The following is a 12,685-nucleotide window of genomic DNA, read 5'->3' on the forward strand; positions in this document are numbered from 1 at the left end:
ATAATAATAATAATAATAATGATGGCATTTGTTAAGCGCTTACTATGTGCAGAGCACTGTTCTAAGCGCTGGGGGGATACAAGGTGATTAAGTCGTCCCAGATAGGGCTCACAGTCTTTTTTTTTTTCCAATCATATTTATTGAGCGCTTACTATGTGCAGAGCAATCAATCAGTCAATCGTATTTATTGAGCGCTTACTATGTGCAGAGCACCGTACTAAGCGCTTGGGAAGTACAAATTGGCAACATCTAGAGACAGTCCCTACCCAACATTGGGCTCACAGTCTAAAAGGGGGAGACAGAGGACAAAACCAAACATACTAACAAAATAAAATAAATAGAATGGATATGTCCAAGTCTTATCCCCATTTTCCAGATGAGGTAACTGAGGCTCGGAGAAGTGAAGTGACTCGCCTAAGGTCACACAGCAGACATGTGGCAGAGCCGGGATTCAAACCCATGACCTCTGACTCCAAAGCCCGGGCTCTTTTCCACTGAGCCACGCTGCATAATGATAATCGGGATAGAATAATAATAACTGTGGGATCTACTAGGTCCTTACTATGTGTCAGGCACTGTACTTAGCGCTGGGGTGGTTAGGAGAAAATTGGGTTGGACTCAATGCCTGTCCCACGTGGGGCTCACGGCCGTAATCCCCATTTGACAGATGAGGTAACTGAGGACCAAAGAAGTGAAATGACTTGATAACAGCCATCATTCCTCACTGACCCAGGGAGAGGGCAGGGTTCCCCAGTCGGGAGAACCCGGAGAAGCTCTCGGTGTTCCCAGGGAAGAGCCGTCCAGGCAGTCGGCTCACCAGTTCCTCCATTTCCAGCTGCCTAATGGCTCCACCATCTCCACACGCGGCCCGGAGAGGTCCCCAGGACCCAAAAGTCTGCTTTCTGACCAGCCTCTCCAGGCTAGCCAACTGACTAATCATCATCAATCGTATTTATTGAGCGCTTACTGTGTGCAGAGCACCGTACTAAGCGCTTAAATTGTACAGGGATTTTGAGTCAATCAGTTGTATTTATTGGATGATACTAATTTTGGTATTTGTTAAGCGCTTACTGTGTGTCAGGTGCTGTTCATTCGCTCTTTCATTCAATCGTATTTATTGAACACTTATTATCAATCGTATTTACACTTATTGTGTGCAGAGCACTGTACTAAGCGCTTGGGAAGTACAAGTTGGCAACATATAGACACGGTCCCTACCCAACAACGGGCTGTTCTAAGCGCTGGGGTAGAGAGAAGCTAATCAGGTTGGATGCAGTCCCTGTCCCCCGCATTAGGCTCAACAGCCTTAGTCCCTATTTTGCAGATGAGGGGACTGAGGCCCAAAGAAGTGAAGTGATTTGCCCAAGGTCACACAGCAGACAAGTGGCAGAGTCAGGATTAGAACCCAAGTCCTTCTGACTCACGGGCCCGTGCTCTTTCCACAAGGTCAGGCTGCTTCTACGCTTGCTGAGCGCTTACTTGGTCGCTTACTGCGATCCAGCGTTTAGAACAGTGCTTTCATCATCATCATCATCATCATCAATCGTATTTATTGAGCGCTTACTATGTGCAGAGCACTGTACTAAGCGCTTGGGAAGTACAAATTGGCAACATATAGAGACAGTCCCTACCCAACAGTGGGCTCACAGTCTAAAAGGGGGAGACGGAGAACAAAACCAAACTTACTAACAAAATAAAATAAATAGGATAGATATGTACAAGTAAAATAAATAGAGTAATAAATATGTACAACCATATATACGTATATACAGGTGTTGTGGGGAAGGGAAGGAGGTAAGATGGGGGGGATGGAGAGGGGGACGAGGGGGAGAGGAAGGAAGGGGCTCAGTCTGGGAAGGCCTCCTGGAGGAGGTGTGCTTGCACATAATGGGCAAGCTTTTCCGGCTTCCATTGGAAAGCTCACTCCAGCAGAGAAATGGGTATCGATCCCTCACCCAGGTACACGATGCTCCGTGCACCTAGGGCCTCTGGGATCAAAGAAGCAGTGTTTTTTTTTATGGTATTTGTTAAACGCTTACTATGTGCCAGGCACTGTTCTAAGCACTGGGTTAGACGCAAGCGAATCAGGTTGGACACAGTCCCTGTCCCACACGGGGCTCACAGTTTCAAAACCCATTTTTACAAATGAGGTAACTGAGGCCCAGAGGAGTGAAGTGACTTACCCAAGGTCACACTACAGGTAAGTGGTGGGGTTCTTCTGTCTCTCAGGCCTGTGCTCTACCCACTAGACAGTGCTACTTCTTGGCCACCTTTCTCCCAAGACCCCCCTCCTCTGCCGCCTTCTCCTCCTCCTCCTCCTCCTTCCCCTCCTTGCTCCTGCAGGCTCAGACAAGCCAGACTCTGGCGTTCTTCCACCACCAGTGAAATACATTTGTAGCTCTCCACACCCACACAGGCTCTCAGGAACCGGGAAGAGGGGAAATAGTAATAATAATAATAATAATGGTATTTGTTAAGCGCTTACTATGTGCAAAGCACTGTTCTAAGCGCTGCGGGGGTTACAAAGGTGATCAGGTTGTCCCACGGGGGGCTCACAGTCTTCATCCCCATTTTACAGATGAGGTAATAATAATAATGATGGCATTTACTAAGCGCTGAAAGCCTGAGTCTCTGACTCTCTCTCAGCTTCCACCTCGGTAGCCTCCTCCCACCAGGCCCCATTCATTCATTCAGTCAGTCATTCAATCGTATTTATTGAGCGCTAACTGTGTGCAGAGCACTGTACTAAGGGCTTGGGAAGTACAAGTTGGCAACATATAGAGACGGTCCCTACCCAACAGTGGGCTCACAGTCTAGAAGGGGGAGACAGAGAACAAAACAAAACATATTAACAGAATAAAATAGAATAAATATGTACAAGTAAAATAAATAAATGGAGTAATAAATAAATAGAGTAATAGGTCCCAGGAGGACAGGGCAGTGGGTTAGGTCAGTTCCCACATCTGTCAAATGGGGATTAAGATTGTGAGCCCCACGTGTGACAAGGACTGCGTCCGACCTGATTACCTTGTATCTATCGTAGTGCTTAGAACAGTGTTTGGCATGTAGTAAGTGCTTAATAAATGCCATTGTTATTATTATTGTATCCGCCCCAGCGCTTAGCAGAGTGCCTGGCACATAGTAAGCGCTTAACAAATACCATAATTTTTATTATTATTGAATGAATGAATGGTTGAGGGGGGAAGGAGTAGAAAGCCCTAATGAGAGCTCACCTCCTCCAGGAGGCCTTCCCAGACTGAACCCTCTCCTTCCTCTCCCCCTCCCCACTCCCCCGCCTCACCTCCTTCCCCTCCCCACAGCACCTGTATATATGTATATATGTTTGTACGTATTTATCACTCTATTTTATTTGCACATATTTATTCTATTTATTTTATTTTGTTAATATGTTTTGTTTTGCTGTCTGTCTCCCCCTTCTAGACTGTCAACCCACTGTTGGGTAGGGATCGTCTGTCTCTATATGTTGACAACTTGTACTTCCCAAGCGCTTAGTACAGTGCTCTGAACACAGTAAGCGCTTAATAAATACTATTGAATGAATGAATGAATAACCTAGCTTAGGTCTCAGAGGGCTCCTCCTTCAGCGCACTCTGGGCCCAGTGTGTCAGGGCTGGGGGTAGGACGGTCAGGGGCCCGTTCCCCAGGACTTCCAGCTCCTCGGCGGAAACCAGCTGAAGAGGCTTGACCGGTTAAAAATCAATCAATCAATCGTATTTATTGAGCGCTTACTGTGTGCAGAGCACTGTACTAAGCGCTTGGGAAGTACAAGTTGGCAACATATAGAGACAGTCCCTACCCAACAGTGGGCTCACAGTCTAAAAGGGGGAGACAGAGAACAAAACCAAACGTACTAACAAAATAAAATAAATAGAATAGATATGTACAAGTAAAATAAATAAATCATCATCATCATCATCAATCGTATTTACTGAGCGCTTACTGTGTGCAGAGCACTGCACCAAGTGCTTGGGAAGTACAAGTTGGCAACATATAGAGACAGTCCCTACCCAACAGTGGGCTAGCAGTCTAAAAGGGGGAGACAGAGAACAAAACCAAATATACCAACAAAACAAAATAAATAGAATAGATATGTACAAGTAAAATAAATAAATAAATAAATAGAGTAACAAATATGTACAAACATATATACATATATACAGGTGCTGTGGGGAAGGGAAGGAGGTAAGATGGGGGGGATGGAGAGGGGCACGAGGGGGAGAGGAAGGAAGGGGCTCAGTCTGGGAAGGCCTCCTGGAGGAGGTGAGCTCTCAGTAGGGCCTTGAAGGGACATTTATTTATTTATTAAAATAAATGAATAGAGTAATAAATATGTACAAACATATATACATATATGCAGGTGCTGTGGGGAAGGGAAGGAGGTAAGGATGGGGGGGATGGAGAGGGGGACGAGGGGGAGAGGAAGGAAGGGGCTCAGTCTGGGAAGGCCTCCTGGAGGAGGTGAGCTCTCAGTAGGGCCTTGAAGGGAGGAAGAGAGCTAGCTTGGCGGATTGGCAGAGGGAGGGCATTCCAGGCCACCTGGGGTTAAGCAAACGAGCACCCCACGCTGAGCTGTTTCCAAACTCCAGTGACCAGACAGCACAGAAAGTCACCCCTGAAGGTCCCGTCCGCCACTGCCCCGCATTCTGGGAGCTGAGGGGGAGACGTGGGGGCCCGTTCCCTTTTAGACTGTGAGCCCACTGTTGGGTCGGGACCGTCTCTATATGTTGCCAACTTGGACTTCCCAAGCGCTTAGTCCAGTGCTCTGCACACAGTAAGCGCTCAATAAATACGATTGATTGACTGAGAGTCCCCGGTCGCATCCTCCTGCCTGCCCCAAGACGCGCCTTCCCCGTTGTCCTGAGGTGCACTCTCCTCGTGGCGTCCAGATGTTTCATTTCTTGCTGGTTCGCCTCTTCCTAATGGGGTCCAGATGTTCCTTTCTTCCCAAGGAAATGCTAGTCGCCTCCCTCCAAAGGCCCAGCTCCAGAAGCCGCCGACCCAGGGAGGGCCAATTTCCAAGGGAGGCCTCTGAGCTCAGCGCTCTCTTGGCCCCGTGCCGTCATCTCCCGGGCTCCGGGGACCGCTGAATCAATCAATCAATCAATCAATCGTATTTATTGAGCGCTTACTGTGTGCAGAGCACTGTACTAAGCACTTGGGAAGTACAAGTTGGCAACATATAGAGACAGTCCCTACCCGGCAGTGGACTCACAGCCTAAAAGGGGGAGACAGAGAACAAAACCAAACATACTAACAAAATAAAATAAATAGAATTAGATATGTACAAGTAAAATAAATAGAGTAATAAATATGTACAAACATATATACATATATACAGGTGCTGTGGGGAAGGGAAGGAGTTAAGATGGGGGGGATGGAGAGGGGGACAAGGGGGAGAGAAAGGAATCAATTGTATTTATTGAGCTCTTACTGTGTGCAGAGCACCGAACTAAGCACTTGGGAATCAATCAATCAATCAATCGTATTTATTGAGCACTTACTGTGTGCAGAGCACTGTACTAAGTGCTTGGGAAGTACAAGTAAATAGAATAGACATGTACAAGTAAAATAAATAAATAGAGTAATAAATATGTAGGGAATCCCGCCCTGCTGAGGGTCTGTCCTGGGGACCCCTGGAACAGAGAACAGGCCTGAGGAGAAGAGGGCCACTGAAGGCAGTCATGTTGTTACCTACTAGGCCGTGCCTTAATAATAATAATAATAATGGCATTTGTTAAGCGCTTACTATGTGCAAAGCACTGTTCTAAGCGCTGTTCTAACCCCCCCCTTAGCCGGAGGGTCAGAGGGAACCCGGCTCCTCAGCCTCCTGCCCCCCAGTCCTCCAAGGGGGCCCCAGCTCCAACCACGTGAGCTTCTGTAACACTTATCATCATCAATCATCAATTGTATTTATTGAGCGCTTACTGTGTGCAGAGCACTGTGCTAAGCGCTTGGGAAGTACAAGTTGGCAACATATAGAGACAGTCCCTACCCAACAGTGGGCTCACAGTCATTCGATCGTATTTACTAAGTGCTTCCTGCGTGCAGAGCACTGTACTAAGGGCTTGGGAAAGAACAGCGTGACTAGTGGCTAGAGCCCGGGCATGGGAGTCAGAAGGTCATGGGTTCTAATCCCGGCCCCATCACATATCTAATGTGTGAATTTGGGCAAGTCACTCGGCTTCTCTGGGCCTCAGTTCCCTCATCTGTAAAATGGGGATTAAGACTGTGAGCCCTACAGGGACTGTGTCTAACCCAAATATCTTGTATCTACCCTAGAGAAGCAGCGTGGCTCAGTGGAAAGAGCAGGCTTTGGAGTCAGAGGTCATGGGTTCAAATCCCTGCTCCGCCAATTGTCAGCTGTGTGACTTTGGGCAAGTCACTTCACTTCTCTGGGCCTCAGTTCCCTCATCTGTAAAATGGGGATTAAGACTGTGAGCCCTACAGGGACTGTGTCTAACCCAAATATCTTGTATCTACCCTAGAGAAGCAGTGTGGCTCAGTGGGAAGAGCCCGGGCTTTGGAGTCAGAGGTCATGGGTTCGAATCCCTGCTCCGCCACATGTCTGCTGTGTGACCTTGGGCAAGTCACTTAACTTCTCTGAGCCTGTTACCTCATCTGGAAAATGGGGATTAAGACTGTGAGCCCCATGTGGGACAACTTGATCACCTTGTATCCCTCCCAGAGCTTAGAACAGTGCTCTGCACATAGTAAGCACTTAACAAATGCCATCATTATTATTATTATTATTATTATTCTCTGTGCCTCAGTGACCTCATCTGGAAAATGGGGATTAAGACTGTGAGCCCCCCGTGGGACAACCTGATCATCTTGTAGCCCCCCACCCAGCACTTAGAACAGTGCTTTGCCCATGGTAAGCGCTTAATAAATGCCATTATTATTATTATTATTATTAGTGCTTAGAACAGTGCCTAGCATATAGTAAGTGCCTAACAAATACCAATATTATTATTATTAACAATACAACAATAAACAGTGACAGGAGTCCAGGGAACATTTCATCTGGGAAGAGCTCTGAGCACAGGCCTAGGAGTTAATCAGTCAGTCAATTGTATTTATTGAGCACTTACTGTGTGCAGAGCATTGTACTCGACACTTGGGAGAGTACAATATAAAGGACACATTCCCTGCCCACATGAGCTTACAGTCTAGAGCGAGAGCTTACTCTGGGCTCTGCCACTTGTCTGCTGGGTGATCTGATATGAGCCACTTAACTTCTCTGTACCTCAGTTTCCTCATCTGTAAAATGGGGATTCACTCCATGTTCTCCCTTCCCCACAGGACTGGAAGCCCCCCATGGGTTAGGGACTGTCCCTGAATATCGTCTATCTACCGATACAGTGCCTAATTCAGTGCCTGTCGCATAGTAAGCGCTTAATAAATACCATCATCATCATCATCATCAATCGTATTTATTGAGCGCTTACTGTGTGCAGAGCACTGTACTAAGCGCTTGGGAAGTACAAGTTTGCAACATATAGAGACAGTCCCTACCCAGCAGTGGGCTCACAGTCTAAAAGGGGGAGACAGAGAACAAAACCAAACATACTAACAAAATAAAATAAATAGAATAGATACCACAATTATTATTATTACTGTGAGCCCAATGTTGGGTAGGGACCATCTCTATATGTTGCCAACTTGTACTTCCCAAGCGCTTAGTACAGTGCTCTGCACACAGTAAGCGCTCAATAAATATTATTGAATGAATGGATAACAATAAATACCTCTGATAATAATAATAATAATAACAATCTCTGCTCCAGCTGGGCAGAATGAAGACCTCCCAACCAAACCAGCTGTCCGCCTGTGACTCCCCCGAGTCATCCAGGTGAAATCCACCCTTTCCCCACCTCCGCACCCTCAACCTTTGTTGTGGAGAAGCATTCATTCATTCACTCAATCGTATTTATTGAGCGCTTACTGTGTGCAGAGCACTGTACTAAGCGCTTGGGAAGTACAAGCTGGCAACATATAGAGACGGCAGCGTGGCCTAGTGGATAGTGCGCAGGCCCGGGAATCAGAAGGACTTGGGTTCTAATCCTGGCTCCACCACTTGTCCGCTGTATGACTTTGAGCAAGTCACTTCGCTTCTTTGTTCCTCAGTTACCTCGTCTGTAAAATGGGGATTGAGTCTGTGAGCCCCCCGTGGTGACAGGGACTGCGTCCCACTTGATTTGCTTGTATCCACCCCAGCACTTAGTACAGTGCCTGGCACATAGTAAGCACTTTTAACCAATACCATAACAGCACGGGCTTGAAAGTCAGAAGGACCTGGGTTCTTATCCCAGCTCTGCCACTTGTCTGCTGTGTGACCTTGGGCAACTCACTTCTCTTCTCTTTTCTCTTCTCTTCTCTTCTCTTCTCTTCTCTTCTCTTCTCTTCTCTTCCAGAAGCAGCGTGGCTCAATGGAAAGAGCCCGGGCTTTGAAGCCAGAGGTCACGGGTTCGAATCCCAGCTCCATCGCTTGTCAGCTGTGTGACTTTGGGCAAGTCACTTCACTTCTCTGGGCCTCAGTTCCCTCATCTGTAAAATGGGGATTAAGACTGTGAGCCCCCTGTGGGACAACCTGATCACCTTGTATCTCCCCAGCGCTTAGAACAGTGCTTTGCACATAGTAAGCGCTTAACAAATGCCATCATTATTATTATTATTATTATTATTAATTCTTATTAATATATTATATATTATATATTATATTATAATAATATATAATAATATAATATTATATATGATATAATATTATATGATATATGATTGTGAAATGTAATATTATAATTATTAATATAATAAGAATTATTATTCTCTGTGCCTCATTTACCTCATTTGTAAAATGGGGATGAAGACTTTGAGTCCAATGTGGGACAGGACTGTGTCCAACCCAATTACCTTGTATCTACCCCGGTGCTTAGTACAAACAGTGAGTGCTCAATAAAAACGATTGAATATTATTATTACTCTCCCAAGTGTTTAGTACAGTGCTCTGGACACAGTAAGTGCCCAATAAATATGATTGAATGAATGAATGAATGTTGTTGCTTTATCACTGGCTTGCTGGGCCTGGCCATCTCTGCCTCTTGGACAAACCCCAGCTCCGCCACGTGCCCGTTGGGTGACTTCTCTGGCCCTCAGTTCCCTTGCCTGCAAAATAGAGCTTCAATCCTCATTCTATTTATTTTATTTTGTTAGTATGTCTGGTTTTGTTCTCTGTCTCCCCCTTCTAGACTGTGAGCCCACTGTTGGGTAGGGACCGTCTCTATATGTTGCCAACTTGGACTTCCCAAGCGCTCAGTACAGTGCTCTGCACACAGTAAGCGCTCAATAAATACGATTGATGATGATGATTCTCCCTCCTACTTAGATGGTGAGCTCCATGTGGGACAGGGGCTGTGTTCAACCTGATTCTCTTGTAATAATAATAAATAATGGTGGCATTTATTAAGCGCTTACTATGCGCAGAGAACTGTTCTAAGTGCTGGGGAGGTTACAAGGTGATCAGGTTGTCCCATGGGGGGGCTCACAGTCTTAATCCCCATTTTACAGATGAGGTCACTGAGGCACAGAGAAGTGAAGTGACTTGCCCAAAATCACCGCTGACAATTGGTGGAGCTGGGATATGAACCTTAATCAATCAATCAATCAATCAATCAATCATATTTATTGAGCGCTTACTATGTGCAGAGCACTTACTAAGTGCTTGGGAAGTACAAATTGGCAACATATAGAGACAGTCCCTACCCAACATTGAGCTCACAGTCTAAAAGGGGGAGACAGAGAAAAAAAAAAACCCAAACATACTAACAAAATAAAATAAAGAGAATAGATATGTACAAGTAAAATAAATAAATAAATAGAGTAATAAATATGTACAAACATATATACATATATACAGACTGTGTATAAGACTGTGAGCCCACTGTTGGGTAGGGACTGTCTCTAGATGTTGCCAACTTGGACTTCCCAAGCGCTTCGTACAGTGCTCTGCACACAGTAAGCACTCAATAAATACGATTGATTGAACCCATGACCTCTGACTCCTCTTTCCACTGAGCCACGCTGCGAGCCCAGCGTTTAGTGGAGTGCTTGGCACACAGAGCTTACCAAGTGTGGGTTGGGGCAGACGGAAATCAATCAATCAATCAATCAATCAATCATATTTATTGAGCGCTTACTATGTGCAGAGCACTGTACTAAGCGCTTGGGAAGTACAAATTGGCATCACATAGAGACAGTCCCTACCCAACAGTGGGCTCACAGTCTAAAAGGGGGAGACAGAGAACAGAACCAAACATACCAACAAAATAAAATAAGTAGGATAGAAATGTACAAGTAAAATAAATAAATAGAGTAATAAATATTAACCAATATTTATTGGTTAATAAATAAAGCTGCTTCTGGGGTTTCTGAGCCAGAGCTTGACTGTCCTGTTCTGAGTTAGTCAGAGGGCTAAGGGCGGGGGAACACCTGGTTTTCTGAAATAACCTGCCTCCCTTTGCAACTGCTCCTCCATGGCTCATCCGGTTTTTGACTTTGATGCTCCATTCAGGAGTAGGAGGGGTGAGTTACACCCAGGGTTTAAACAGGTTAGGAGCTCAGCCCCCTTAGGCCTGTGGATGACGGGAAAGAAACAGAGACGGATTAATCCCGATGCCTGGCCCTGCATCTCGGGGTCTAGGCTTGGGTCAGGTCACCGGGGCCACGTCAGGAGGCTTTGCACAACTTCCCTTCTTTCCGTCAGGACGCCCTGACCTGCCCTGGGCCAAGAGCCGCTGGGGGTCGGATAATAATGATGACATTTATTAAGCGCTTACTATGCGCAAAGCACTGTTCTAAGCGCTGGGGAGGTTACAAGGTGATCAGTTTGGCCCATGGGGGGCTCACAGTCTTCATCCCCATTTTATAGATGAGGCCACTGAGGCCCTGAGAAGTGAAGCGACTTGCCCAAAGTCACACAGCTGACAATTGGCGGAGCCGGGATTTGAACCCCTGACCTCGGACTCCAAAGCCCGGGCTCTTTCCACCGAGCCGCGGTCGGATGGGAAAGTAGCACGGTGGAAGGAAAGGACTTTGGCTCCGCACGTCCCCTCATTCATTCATTCAATCGTATTTATTGAGCGCTTACTGTGTGCAGAGCACTGTACTAAGCGCTTGGGAAGTACAAGTTGGCAACACATAGAGATGATCCCTACCCCACAGCGGGGTCACTCCAATCCATCTATCTACCAGGGTTCAAATCCCGGCTCTGCCCAATGTCAGCTGTGTGACTTTGGGCAAGTCACTTAACTTCTCTGGGCCTCACTTACCTTTCATTCATTCATTCAATCGTATTTATTGAGCGCTTACTGTGTGCAGAGCGCTGGACTAAGCGCTTGGGAAGTCCAAGTTGGCAACATGGAGAGACGGTCCCTACCCAACTGCAGGCTCATGGTCAAAAAGGGGGAGACAGACAACAAAACAAAACATATCAATAAAATAAGTGGAATAAATATGTACAAGTAAAATTAGGACTCATCTGTAAAATGGGGATTATGACTGTGAGCCCCACATGGGACAACGTGATCACCTTGTATCCTCCCTAGTGATTAGAACAGTGCTTTGCACATAGTAAGTGCTTAACAAATGCTATCATTATTATTATTATTATCAGTGGTATTTAATAATAATAATGATAATAATTTCTTAAGCCGTTACTATGTGCCGTACTGTACTAAGTGCTGGGGTGGATACAAGCAACTTGGGTTGGAAGCAGTCCCTGTCCCACGTGGGGCTCACAGTCTCAATCCCCATTTTACAGGTGAGGTAAATGAGGCACAGAGAAGTGAAGTGACTTATCCAAGGTCACAGAGCAGACAAGTGATGGAGCTGGGAGTAGAACCCATGACTTTCTGCACTCCAGGCCCATGGTCTATCCACTATGCCATGCTGCTTCTCATGCGGCTTTAATAATAATAATAATGTTGGCATTTATTAAGCGCTTACTATGTGCAAAGCACTGTTCTAAGCGCTGGGGAGGTTACAAGGTGATCAGGTTGTCGCACAGGGGGATCACAATCGGGAACTGAGGCCCAGAGAAGTTAAGTGACTTGCCCAAAGTGACAATTGGCGGAGCCGGGATTTGAACCCATGACCTCTGACTTCAAAGCCCGTGCTCTTTCCACTGAGCCACGCTGCTTCAGTGTACTCACTGAAGGGCTTAATACAGTGCTCTGCACATAGTAAGTGCTCAGTAAATTCGACTGACTGACTTTGGGCACGTCTCACACCAGGGATACAAGCAGGCAGGAGGCAGACAGACGGGAGGAACAGCCTTTCCCAACCCTCCCAGCCACCCACCCAAATTCCCAATGTGTACACTTCTCTGACAGAGAAACGGAGCAGTTACGGGCTGGGTCCAAGTTCACTCTGGCAAATTACCTGCTTCCGGCCGATGTCATTCCCGACAAAGATCCTGAACGTCCATGGATTCCTGAGACAGTACTGGGGGCCCCAGGCCCCAAGCAGAGCGGCCTAATCAATCAATCGTATTTATTGAGCGCTTACTGTGTGCAGAGCACTGGACTAAGCCTAGTGAATAGAACACGGGCCTGGGAGTTGGAAGGATCTGGGTCCCAATCCCGGCTGCTGTGTGACCCTGGGCAAGTCA

Source organism: Tachyglossus aculeatus, chromosome 7 (assembly GCF_015852505.1).
Source record: "Tachyglossus aculeatus isolate mTacAcu1 chromosome 7, mTacAcu1.pri, whole genome shotgun sequence".
Lineage (NCBI taxonomy): Eukaryota > Metazoa > Chordata > Mammalia > Monotremata > Tachyglossidae > Tachyglossus > Tachyglossus aculeatus.